Below are 13,982 nucleotides of genomic sequence, written 5' to 3'. Positions count from 1 at the left end.
GTTGACTTCTAGGATGTTAGAAGGACTTTGGACATTGGTGGAAACTCTTAAAGGGGACAAGTGTGTTAATATGGCAACTCATAGATGATGAATATTGCCTTTACTTAATTTATATATATATTTTTTAATTTATTACTTATTTATTATTTTTATTTTTGGCTGTGTTGGGTCTTCGTTTCTGCGTGAGGGCTTTCTCCAGTTGCGGCGAGCGGGGGCCACTCCTCATCGTGGTGCGTGGGCCTCTCACTATCGCGGCCTCTCTTGTTGCGGAGCACAAGCTCCAGACGCGCAGGCTCAGTAGTTGTGGCTCACAGGCCCAGTTGCTCCGCGGCACGTGGGATCCTCCCAGACCAGGGCTCGAACCCGTGTCCCCCGCATTGGCAGGCAGACCCTCAACCACTGCACCACCAGGGAAGCCCCTTAATTTATATTTTAACTATTGGTATTGCAACTCTATAATTTTCTTTTTACTATAAATGTATAGCATATCAAATCTGTCCTGGTCTTTTGTGGGCTTGATATACAAGCTATCATTTATCATACTGATGCTATTGAAAAATACATTCTGACTTTCAAACAATCAACTAAGAGATGAACATTGGAACTTGACAGTCTGGGGCTGCCTACCCCAAGATAAAGTAGAACAAGCTGATTGGTCCAAATGCATACTGAAATCAGATTCTATATATAAGTATGTATATATTCCTATAGGAGCTTATTTGCTTGAAAGTTCCTTTCTTCTTGTAAAAGTTGATAGGTGACTTTTGTTAACTGAACCTATTGCTTAATTAAGATTTTACTATACTTTGAAATATTGCCAATGCAGCTAACATTTTGAGAAACTGGGCTAAGATTATCCATCTTTCATCTTCTTAGACTCTTTTAGGACATTACTTCACTACTCATCTTTCAATTATTTGACCTTGCTATGTGACAAATTAACCTAGGCATCTGAGGATTGTTTGTCTGAGAAAGGCTTTGTTGCTCCTTCACTTTTGTAGGGTAATTTCGCAGGGTACAGAATCTTAGGTTGGTGGTGTCTTTTCTCAACACTTTAAATATTTCACTCCACACTCTTTGCTTGTGTGGTTTCTGAGGATAAGTTAGATGTAATTCTTATCTTTTCTCCTCTACAGGCAAGGTTTTTGTCCCCCATCTGTCTTCTTTAAGGACTTTTTCTTTACCTTTGATTTTCTGTCATTGGAAAATGTTTTGCCCAGGTGTAGTATTTCTGGTAATTTTTCTGCTTGGTGTTCTCTGAGCTTCCTGGATCTGTGGTTTGGTATCTGACATTAATCTAGGGTACTTCTCGGCTATTATTGTTTCAAATGTTTCTTCTGGTTTTATTTTTCTTTCTTCTCCTTTTGGAATTCCCATTATGCCTATGTTACACCTTTTGTAGTCGTCCCAGAGTTCTTGGATATTCTGTTCTGATTTTTTTCAGTCTTTTTTTTCATCTTTGCTTTTCAGTTTTGGAAGTTTTTACTGAGATAGCTTCAAGCTCAAAGAGTCTTTCCTCAGTCATGTCCAGTCTACTAGTAAACCTATCAAAAGCATTATTCACATCTGTTACATTATTTTTTATCTGTAGCATTCATTTTGGGCTTTTTTTTCTTAAACTTCTATCTCTCTGCTTGCATATTTTTCAGTTCTCCTCCTCCTTCTACTCCTTAAGTGAGACAGGATGGCTAAAGAAGGCTGGAGTTGTGTATTTTCCTTTTCCCAAGTCAGTTAGGCACTAATAAAACCCCAGCAGGTTAGGCTCTGGCTAAATAATTTTTCTTTTTTTTTTTTTTTCATGATAAAATAAGAGAAAAACTTTATTTCAAACAGGTTCAGTGGTATGTATGCTATAGCAAAGTCTGGTTGTAATAGCAGTTTCATTTCAAACCTGAATTGATGCACAAATGTGACACTGTTTAATGATCAATTACTGCTAAAATGTGGATTAAATCCCTCAATGTGCCAATTCTGACATTTATTATAGACCCTATTTTTTATTTTAGTAGAAGAGGCTAATTTTCGTCAGAAGAAAATGAAAACAACCTTATGGCTTCTACTAAGGTAATGAGCTGTATCCCCAGTATTGCTTTGAAATTATACCCCTAGGTTGTTAAGAGAAATTCTGACTTCATCCAAACGTATTATTTAACTGATAATCTTCAGTCATCATCTACTGGTGGCTTGATTGTTACTCCTCTTCTTATCTGACCCCAACCAATTAAACGCCAGTGTTTCTCAACTCTCTGGCTAAGGGCTATTTTTTCTCCCACTTCTGTGCACACAGGATTGGTGAGAACGATTTTACCCAAATCAGCCTTGACTGCCCCAACTCTTCCTCCTGTTGAAAGGGATCCTATGTTCACCATAAGCACTTCATTCTTAGACAGCTTTTGACCCTTTGCTGTTTTTTTGTCTCCTTCCATGTGTACACCAAGAAACCGTCTAAATAGGAAATAGGAAATTTCCAATTCTGTGAAGATCTCTGGTAAAGCTCCAACTGCACCAAGTACCTGCCCCACCATTCTGTCAGCCCAACACAAAGTAGGGTGAAATTTTCTTCCAACTCCAATAAGACCCCCTGGAGCAGCATACTGAAGATCATTTTGTTCCTCTAAAGTAATACAATTTTGGAAAAGATTGGTTTACACATGAGTTTTCCTTTGCTATCTTTGGAAACAATACCAGGTCTGACTTCTATCTCCTGGCCCACCTTTAATACTCCTTTTAAAATACTACTACTAGCCACACCACCTTTAAGGTCATCAAACTCACAGCCAGGTTTGGTGACATCAAAGGACCTAATAACAGTAAGTCGGGGTTCTGAAGTAAAGTTTCTTAGAGGTACTGGAATTTTCTTAATGATATACTCACAGACAACTTCAGTATTATATTTCAGCTGAGCAGAAATTGGAATAATAGGAGCTCCTCCTGCTACTGTACCTTGTACAAATGCAAGGATCTGTTCATACTGTTCTGTAGCCTGACTTTCTTTTACCAAATCAATTTCATTCTGCAGAATCAAAATATGTTTCAGCTTCATAATTTCTATGGCAGCCAGGTGTTCAGAAGTCTGAGGTTGAGGACAGGATTCATTACCAGCTACTAACAGAAGAGCTGCATCCATCACTGCTGCACCATTCAGCACAGTAGCCATCAAAATATCATGGCCAGGACAATCAACAAAGGAAACATGTCTGACTAGTCTGAAGTTCCCTTTGGTCCCTGGAATGTCGATAGGAAACTCATCAGGTATACTACTTCCACAAGATCTGTAACATTCTGGTGAAGACAGTTTGCCTCATTAAGTTTGTAAATCTTGGCATTAGCCTATCCAAGCTTGATCATAATATTTCTTTCTAGTTCATTTTTGAATCTGACAGTGTGAACTCCAGAAATAGCTTTTACGATGGTAGATTTTCCATGGGCAATGTGACCAAGAGTACCTATATTAATTGCGGCTTGTCTGCTGATAACTTCGTGCGAGAGTGGAGTCAACCTGGTAACATCCAGTGTGGTGAGATCTTGGCGAGAAAGATGTTGCTGCCCCAGAGTCACACCAGCCTCGCCTCCCACCATCTAAGGACAGATCTTGTTACGAAGAACAGAATGCTCTGACATATCTCAAGATGGTTCCTTTACCCCTCCCCCTGCCAGAAGCACAAGGAGATTTTTCTCCGATATTCACTGTGAGAACTTCTAAAGGTAAAACTCACAAAAGGTCAAGCTTGTAAAGGTAAAACTCACAGAAGTGTGGGGACCCCCTTATGACTGAATCCTCCTGGAGTTTTTAACTCTCAGAAGTTGTCCACACTGAGCCTTCAGCAATTCATTGATTACATTTTAGGTTTCCCTACCCTGGTGGTACTAGTTCCCGTGAGGTTGCTGCTCGTAAGTTTCTGTGTTGGTAAGTTCTGATTCTATGTGCTTGCCTTTCAGTCTCTCAACTGGAGGGGGACAGCAGTTTGCCCTGTGACTTCACTTCTCTTATGGATCTAAGAAGAGTTGAATTTTCATTATGTTTAGCTTTTACTTGTTGTTAGGATGAAATGGCAACTTCCAAGCTTCTTGCATGCCAGACTGGAAATCATCTTTTGGGATCTGGGGGTTATTGACAGTCTAGACTTGTGTTGACTTGAATACTCTTCAAATCTCTTTTTAGTTTATAACCATCTTTGCAAAGGAGAAACATTCTGTTGGTTCTTTTATTGAAGCTTTCAGCTGTACTCACAACAATTTTTTTTCAAAATTTGGTTAAACTTAAATCATCTTTGGAATTTAGGAGTATTTCTTTTATCTCTACCAGTCTATTTGCCTGGTGAATTTTCTGCATTGGAACAGATATACTGATGAAACTCTGGATAATTTCTCCTGTTATGATTCCAGAGTTACATTTCTGGTTCTTTGTCTTTTTCATTTGTTCTTTTCCTGTGCTCTCTGAGGATACTGTCTTTGCTCTTATTGTTGAGGTCAGACAGACATCTGGTCTCTCTGAACTTTTCCCATTGGGTTTTATTCATAGACTTCTTTCTCTTTCTTTTCTTATCTAATAGCAAACAATATCTCATATTCCCTGATATCTTGGATTTTTTCATCTAATTTAAATTGCCCATTGGTTGCCTCTATTACATGAAAAAAGTTAATGAAGAATTTAACTAGGGAAGATCACCTACTGGCCCAGTCAATCTTTACATATTAGATTCAAACTGTGGAGCCCAATTTTTCTCTGCTTACATACTCACAATTTGGTGGACACAGTTCAACCCAGATAGAGTAAAACTCATTCAGAAGTTATACCATTAAAAACATCTGGTGAAAATATAGTCACAAAGTTGAATGATTTATCATTAGTTGCCATCTGGAGTCTTCTCTTGAGGGAACTAAAACTTTCATCATAGTAGGATGTTTTGTTATCAATTGGCCACCCTTAAATTTCAAAATTAAATATATACAAATAAAGCAGCTCTTATGATTCTAATAGCTGTTTTTCTCTTCTTTGCTTATTTGAGTTCTCCTGTTCTATGATCTTGTGTTAGGATTTTTCAATATTATGAGTTGGCACCTTTTAGATATTTGGGTACCCACTGATGTTTTTTAATTTTTTAGATTTTATTTATCATTGATGTGCTGATAATGTCAAATATAAATTGATCTCCCCCCTTTTCCAGAGGTAAAAGCCATCACATCTTTTTGTACTCAGATATTATGAAATGATATAATTCTGTGGAACTGACCATATTTTACTCCTGACCTTTAAATTCTTAGTAATTTTCCTTCTCCTTTAAGTATAATTTTAGATATGAATCATAAATGTTTACCCATATTAACTAGAAAACAATGTGATTAATAGCCAGTCTTCAAGTATTTTAAATATTTAGCAAATTGATACCAGTGGTTTTATTCTTTATTTAATTCTTAAAATTATGTCCCCTGGAAGTTCCTAGTTGAAGTCAATGTGGTGCTTAGATACACTGTCTAAATTATACTCATGGTAATGATAACTCTTATGGAGTGCCCATTATGTGACAGTAACCCTACATATTTTTAATCCTTTAAAAAAACTGTTTTTAAGGCAGCTAAAACTTATAGAAATTAATTACTTTGCTCAAATTGTGCTCATATATGGAAAATTCATGGTAAGAACCTGGATTTTTGCAACTCTAAAGCCTGCGTCCTTTTCTCTCTACAGCATTACCTCTCCATGGTACAGGTGAGCCATCTCTTCAGTTATTATGATGTCTGATTAGTATCTCAACTCTCTACCTCATTTTTCCTGTATAGATTATTAATATGTGGCAGAACCAACGAACTTGGCAGAGTAAATATATTTATTTACTCTCTAAGTGACTGATACAGATCACTGGATGGTCATTAACACCATGGCTGTTAATATACATTGTAAAAGATGGCTGAAATGAATGAATCAGCTCCGGGATGAAGGCACAGCATGCGGTGTTTCCCAGCTTTCCATGGAGATGAAACTTAGAGCACTAGGTTTGGGGTCACAAGCTTGAATTGAGACTCTGCTCCACTACTTACTGGATGTGTAATATTGCACAACCCACTTAACCTCTCTGAACTTCTATACTGATCTCATAGTGTTTTCAAGAAGATTAAATGAGATATAATATGTGTAAAATGGTATTACCTTCTGAAGAGCACTCTATAAATATAATTATTTTATTAGAGCAGCAGTCATTGGTAAATTCTGATGCTACTGCGATTACTTGGAAAAGAGAGAAAATGTGTTGCGTGTTACTGTTCTATTATTTAAATCTTTTCACACTTGGACTCCTACATTGCTTTACAGTCTGGATCATGCTTAACTTTCTGTTTGCAGCTTAACATCCTGCAAATGATTTATCACTTGCTTTACCATCTGTGCCTGCTACAAAATCTAGGTTAAATTATAGGATTTTTGTGTGTTTAGTGTCCTATGAAGATTTGCGTAAATATTTGGGGGATCTTCTAATGCGTGTTTAAGTCTTCCTTCTTCCTTCTATAATATTCCTCAATATTTTGGTATGAGTGAAAGGGAGTATATGAATTAATCAATAATAATTAATAAGCTTTTGACTGTGGCATATGCTGAATACAATCAAGCTCCCGGAGGGCAACACATACAGCATGTTACAAGTCTGTCACAATATGTATGATTTATGTATGTAAATACTAGGTCATAATCAATCTTCATTTGAAGAAATCACATATTTATAAAACAAAACAAGTTAGCATTTAACATTACTTCTGTCATCAGCAATGTTGTCTGAAGCTATCCTACTCTGCTGTACCATTAGAATAATCTATTATGGTATTTACAGAGAAAAACACTCCATACAGGAATTTCTGAGTAAGATGGAAATAAAATAGGATGTTGCTTTCTTAATGACATATTTTTCCTTTATTCCAGGTAAAATACACAATGAACAATAATTAAGAGGACAATTTGATGGTCTATATGACAAATTTTAGTGGGTACATTTCCTGTGGAAAGTATACATAGTTGACATACAAAAAAAACAAACTTTCCGTGTGTTTTAATTAGGGAGCTTTGATAGTATTCATTATAGTAAATTATTTCAGATATAATGTTAAAACAAAGATGTAGCACACAAAGCAAAATTGAACAAAGGTCCAAATGGGATATTATTAAAATGTCAAAGTGAGTAAGCAGATGGGGTTTGTATGGCTCAGTGGATTAGTCACCAGGCCCCATTACCTTGGGGACTCTAGTGAAATCCAGTCTCAGTAGAATGATCAGAAAGTAAAAATAAAGGGTATATGCAGAAGCAAATAAATCATTTTATTTGTGTTCCCAACTAAAACACAGAGGTGTTTTTATATTTACTTTTCTTTCTTTAACCGCAAGACTACATGAAGATTACAATACAGCTACATTTATTTTTATCAGAGCTTTTTTCCTCTAAGATTGTGGAAATGAAAATAGAAGAAGAGATTGGAAACTATACAGATTTGTCATGCTCTTCATGTAACAGAGCATGTGCCCTGCAGAGGCCGGATGAAAGCATGCACTTTCTCTAGTGAAGCTTCAGCACAATACACCAGCGATCGTGTGGGGAGGTGCCACACAAAGCACTGACTCTGTAACAATCTCGTAAAGAAGAAATTAAGATTTTTTTTTTTTACTGTCTTTCATCCTGGTCATCCCGCTAAAGCAATTACTACTACCTACTCTTTGCAGACACAAATTGAAACGTAGCCATCTACACTTCCTCCAAATTTTGACAAATCACTTTGACTTTTATTATGGCTCTACAGTTTAACACTCATCAAACCTCACAATCTGTACTGGTAAGTTAAGATTTAGAACACGAACACACATCCTAAAGGAAAAATTAGAATTGGTAGAAAGTCCTTTCCCCAGATCAAATAAAAGTATTACTCGGATATTTTATGATAAAAAGAAAGTAATTGCATGTTACACACTAGAGTTTGTGAAGTGTGCTTTCTGGATGACTTTTTGGTAAGAGCTCAGAACTGTTTGGGTGGCACTCCACTACGTAAAATAAACACTTGCTGAATGCAGATTCCCCCATATAAGTAGCTCTTGAGACAGCAGCTGCAGTGTAATCGTGAATCCATTATTACTCTAGAGATGGAAGTCAAAGCAAGCTAAAACAGTAAGATGATACAACCCAATCTATTCAGAATACTATGTTGATTTGGGGGGATTCCATAGATAAGCACAGGCTTCTATTAAAATATAGTCTGCTCTTTGAGAATTCACTGAGTCCATTGGTGCTAAATACGTGTGTGTATATACAGGGTTTTCCAAGGAATCATAACCAATAGAATTTTATGTACATATGTAATTCTAAATATATATGGCAAGATATATAATTAAGATACTGCAATAAAGGACGAAATTGAAAGTAGAATAGGAATCTCATATTGCTACACGGTGCCAATTACATTACCACATTGTTTCCTCACTGCAAGACTGATAAGAATCTACAAGCACCCAGAGCCCAAGAGACTTGAACATGCCTGGTGAAAATTGGAAATCAATAGGAGTCTATAATCGCAAGCAAACGGAATCATTTCCATTGGGGTGAAAGACGGCAGGCAACACAGAGCTTGTACAGAGCTGTTGCACACAGGGCCAAATGGTGCCCTTTCTCTTCTGCCTGCCTTGGTGTTCCTAGGTGGACACCTGTTTGTTTGTTTGTTTAACATTGTTCTTGTTTATAAAAGAAAAGGAAATTATTCTTTAGTTTTAAACATCAAAGGAATAGCAAACCCTTGCATTGAACTCATGCTAATTAAATAATGATTTTTTTCTGAGTTTACTAGGAATGGGAGATAATTCATCTGCATTTGGCTCCTCTGCCTATCTGTACTCCTGGTACCAAGTGAGCAAATGTTTCCAGATTTTTTGTCAACTCACCACAAATTCATCTCAATTCTGGCTCGAGGTAAACTCCATTTCCAAAGCTAAGAGGTAATTTAGTCTCCAGGGTCATGTGGTTCTGCCCCTCCTTTAAGCAAAGCCTACCAATTCAACATGAAAATGAACATTACTATCCCCTAGGGGCCAAGCTAAACCAAACATTTAATTTCATTGCAAAAGCCTATTTTCTCCCAGTTGAAATTACAAAGTTCTTTTTATTGTTGTTCTTGCTTTTTAGTCTATTAACATGATGCACCCAATTCAAAGCTGTCCTTGAGCTCTCTGGCTGAGACAGAAACACACAGTTCAGTGATACGAATGTGGAGTCCTTATGAAAGACACGAATGCATCCACCCGCAGAAAGGCAGGTAGTACACTCAGTGACAGCCTCCCTGAGACAAAAACGGAAAGAGATGTTGCTCTTCAGACAACAGCGCCTTCAAAAGACTTTCAAAATGTAAACCGAAGTTAGCTTCACAATGTTCACGGCTATCCTGCCCACTTTTCTAGCAAAGGCGATTGTACTGAATTTGATGGGTGCCTAGGTCAGTTTTCAACAAACAATGCTGACCCAAAAGTCTATTTATTTCTAACAGTTTGAAAATATAAAATATGCTAGGATGCTACCTTGTTAGTGAAAAGTGTGGAAAGGTTGTAAATGTTGCCCCTGAGGGGTGACCAATACATGCCTGGATTTAAGGGCATTTGTAAGGTTGGGGTGGTTCTATCTTGAAGGTTCTATAAATCCGCATTAATAGTTTCCGGAGAAATTGGGACTTAACGTGTTGAATGAGATATAGATTACTAGTTACCAATGTTCTGCAGTGCACAAAATTCAGATTTAAGAGAAAATGGCTTTTCCTACAAATTGACTTTTTCTACCCCTTCTACACTGCTTATGTTCTAGTAATTTAGTTTGTTAAAAGGAAATACGGACCCCAAATAGAGATAAACAACAAAGAAAAATACCCAGTACGATGTTTTACACAAATAATACAGAAATAAATATCTTTGAAATTCATATAGGATTTTCTATAGAGTTTAATATATGCCCTATTCAGCATCTTGGGTTCATGCAGCATGATTTTTTCCTTCAGAGAAAGCGGCTTCTTCCTGCCATGAGTTCAGATATATTTTCTTAAGTGTGCAAATTCCATAAGCACAGGCTAGTCTGGGGCAGAAGCAGAATGGATATCAATTTGTGGACTCTGATTTGGGAAGAACCCAAGAATTTCTCCCTTGAGGCTTTCAGAACTGACTTGAGTTCCTCCTCTGGGCTTATTGTATTCTCCCACAGGAATTCTTGTCTCAGTTCATTTCAGTAGAACTGTCTTCTTCAACACAACTCTGATCTTGTTTGTCTTTTACTCACACTTGCCAGCGGTTCTTCCATTGCAGGGCTTATATGGGGTGGGGTGGAGGGAGTCTGACCATTTTAGGCATTTTAGAATGCCCCTGACAGGCTTCATCACATCTTCTTAATTTTATTCCTCCTACACCTCTGCAACATCATAGTAAACAGTCATCTTACACTTGTATCAATCTGAGTCATTCGCCACCTTCTACCACTTATCTTAGCAAATTTCTACCCTATAAATCAGGCACCTCACAGGGCTGGCATGTAGTAGATGCACAATAAACCATGTGATTGAAGAAGAGATCAGGTGGATGAGATGAGAGCCATCTTCATGGCGCCACTTCAGACTGTTGCCCAGAGAGCATCTCCATGGAACTTGGAATCTTACAAAATCCCTTTCCCTCTGGCTCCTGAGAGCACTTCCTGTAAAATGGGTGACAAAATACACCCATTTTACAACTATGAAATTTATAATTTAAAAAAAGTTCAGATTCCTTCTCCTTTTCAGGGAAAAATGAGTGCATTTTATTATATGAAGCAACACCTAATGTATTTTCATGTACTATTGTTTAAATTTCCATCTTTACCAGATAGATTCTCAAACATCCTTGACTTTGGATGATCAGTATGTTTGTGCAAGAGGTTTCTGGGAAGAATCTGTTTTTGCCCTAGGAAAAGGCAGAATATCAACATGTGAATTGCATAAAATTCAACATATAACGACATATTTTTTTTGTCTAGTTCTATTTCTGCTCTTTATTGAAGACAAACACACACACACACACACACACACACACACACACACACACACCATAAAAAAGTTTTGAGAGGAACAAATTTTCTTTGACAAGGCATTAGTTAACATTTTGGCCTTTTAAAGTTTCCTTAATACTAGGATTCCCTGTGCTAGTTGTTCAATTTACGTATTGTTATACACATACACTGTTTATTCACTACTAAACTGATTCCAAAAGTACTACATTAAAATAAACTTGTTATTTGGTGACTGGCTTTGTTCATAAAATTCTATGTTTGGCATCTTCACATTTTCCAAAATATATGTTTATATCAGAAAAGTCATTATTCTAAGTTTCTTTTTAGCGTAGCTTCCTTTTAATATTTTACATACGTTGCATCTTTGTTTTATGTAATAAGTAATTTTTAAAATAGACTTCAAAAAAAATTTTAATAATAACAAAGGATGCCCTAATGGAAAGGCAAGAGTATAGGGCAAGGGGCTATCTCTTCTTTCAGTTCATTAGTCTTTGGCAGAGCCCAACCAAGGTCAAATTCACCTAGGATGCCCAATAGCTGTGGGCATCTCCACAGGGTCAAGAAAGCAAACCCATGATGGATTAAATTTTTAAAAATTTTAACGTTGCAAGAGGTGTTTATTTTACAGGCACTGCTACAAAATGAGGAATCACCATAAAACATATCAAATGGAAAATAATAATTTAACTTCATTTTGCTTGATGTTTATAATCAAACATGACTTTGTGAACTTCCTTGTAAAAGTCTGTACCTGCAAATCTGTAAAGCAAAGGTTTACCACAATGAGACATAAAGTCTCTACCCACAATATTTGTATGTATTTCCTATACATACAAATTCTTCCAACAGGCAGCAATGCTTGCAAATATGCTTTAAACTTCCATAAAGCTGCACAATATTTCACTTTCTGTTAAAACTTTTACACTCTCTTAGGAAACTTAACAGTAAAAATGCTTATATGTATAGCCCAACTCTGAACACTGCTGGTCTGGTTATGAGTATTAAATTTTTGACCAAAGAGTTTGGTGGGTTTGAGTTGAAATCTTGACCTAAATGCTATATTAATGATCACTCATAAAACACATTCAGCATGCTAACATTATAAAATAGGGTTCCATTCAAAATATACATTGGCAGTTGCATTTGTATTTTAGGCAGAATAAAAAGCATGTTTAACTTTTTTATATGCATATAGTTTAAGCAAATTATTCTGTGAAAGTATGCTTAATTAAAAAAAAATTCTTAAACTCTTTGTAAAAAGTAACAAAGAAAAGGTAACTAAATTTTGCTATTTAAAAAATGTTGTTTGTTAATATTGCCTTCCAAAATATAAGGGTACTTTATTCTTCAGCTGAAATAGAGCTGTAACACCAGAGTTTTGGCGTTCACAAATTTTGATTATAAGTATGATGGCTACATTTATTTTATATACAAAACGTTGCTGCATTGAACAATGCAGGACTTTCTACTTCAGTGGTAATGAGTGTTCTTTTTTCTGTACATAATGCAGGAATGAAAATGACGTAGTAGTCACTGATAACGAATCGGACACTCCAGAGCTGTTTGGCGATTCGTGTTTCGTGCCTTCGGTTAAGAGTTCTTGGATTGTCATTCGATTACCATCCTTTTGTTGCTCAGTTCCACGATCTTCATCTTCTTGTCGTCAGCCGCTTGCTGCTCTTTCAGGCGCTCTAACCTGCTCTGCGTCACACACTAGGGCCTCTGCCTCTGCTCCTCGGCCTTTACCAGGTTCTGCCTCCTCTCCTCTGCTCCGGTACCACCATGTCGTCATCTCGCTGATGGTGTGAAAAGGAAGGAGGCCCTGCTGGGCCTAGAAGGAAGCTGCTGGGCCAGGGGCTGAGGACTGACCGGCCCGAGGAGGCGGGGGCTCCGCAGAGGCTGCACCACTCTTCTCCCAACTTCAGCCATGCCTCCGCCACCCCTACCCAAGTGCCCTGCTGAAGACCATGACCATCCCCTTCTCTGCGGTTTTATCACTCCCCCCAACTCCTGCTTTCTCCAGGGGGCGGGGCTGGGCAGCCCAAGGGACCAAGGGCAGGCCTTAAAGCGCCTGGGAGAAAGGCAGGAATTGAACAAGCTGGACAGTGGCCTTCAAGCTGTGCCTGAGTAGAGGACAGGGAGCTTGGTATGTGCTTAGATGACATGGATGACCAGGCCGGAGCTGCAGCTGGGGCTCTTTTCCTGGGAATTGGGTAAAGCTGTTTGCTACGTGTCCCCATTGAGGAAAAGGATGGGCATGGGGGGTTCCAAGAGACCCTGTGTGTGTGTGTGTGTGTGTGTGTGTGCATGCGTGTGCATCTTTCTTGGTCTATGTCTTTGCAGCACTGATTGTAAAGTACTAGTCCTCCAGCAGCCGCCTCCCCCACCCTCAGACCCCTGCCAGCTGGCCACTTCCCTCCCTCAGCCTGCCCTGCTAGTCTCTGAGCCTCGGAGGCCCCAGCCTGTGAGAGAACAGGGCTCCCAGGGCCTCTCAGCCCCCGTCTCTCCTCCAGATGCCCTCCTCCTGCACCCCATTCCTGCCCTGCCTCTGAGCTGGGCTCCTCAGCCCTCAGGGCCCCCTGTGAGTTCCCTCAGAAAGTGTTCTCAGGAAGCCCCACTCCCTTGCCCTGGCCCAGTTTATAAGACTCCAGGGCTAGTGCACCCCAATCTTCACAGACACTGAACTTAGAGGTTCTGCGTCGGTGCCCCCAATGGTGCACCCCCAGCCTGCCGTCACTCCATTATAGACCCTCACTGTACCCCTCACCCGCTCACTGCTGAGGTTGCCTTTGTGCCCTCTTCCCCCCCACCCGCCCCCTGTTCCCAACCAAATGGTGGCAAGAGCTTGAATCTTTCGCTTCTACGGTTGAGCCCTCCCCATCTTCCCACCATACTAGCTACTATGGGGGCTCCATTCTGTAGAGAAAGCTCTGGATCACA

At 38.6% G+C, this 13,982-nt stretch overlaps 1 pseudogene across 1 annotated transcript; it reads right to left on the bottom strand.

Annotated features, from left to right (window-relative positions):
• Positions 1-425: 425 nt before the first annotated feature.
• On the bottom strand, positions 426-13,218 carry LOC309668216 (eukaryotic translation initiation factor 2 subunit 3 pseudogene; annotated as a pseudogene). Its single transcript has one exon. The product of its transcript is annotated as a eukaryotic translation initiation factor 2 subunit 3 pseudogene (transcript).
• Positions 13,219-13,982: the final 764 nt, after the last annotated feature.

The sequence above is a fragment of the Balaenoptera physalus genome, assembly GCF_965194825.1.
Source record: "Balaenoptera physalus genome assembly, chromosome: 1".
NCBI classification, from domain to species: Eukaryota; Metazoa; Chordata; class Mammalia; order Artiodactyla; family Balaenopteridae; genus Balaenoptera; species Balaenoptera physalus.
Note: the sequence above shows the minus strand (reverse complement) of the source record. Positions and strands in the feature narration are given on the sequence as shown.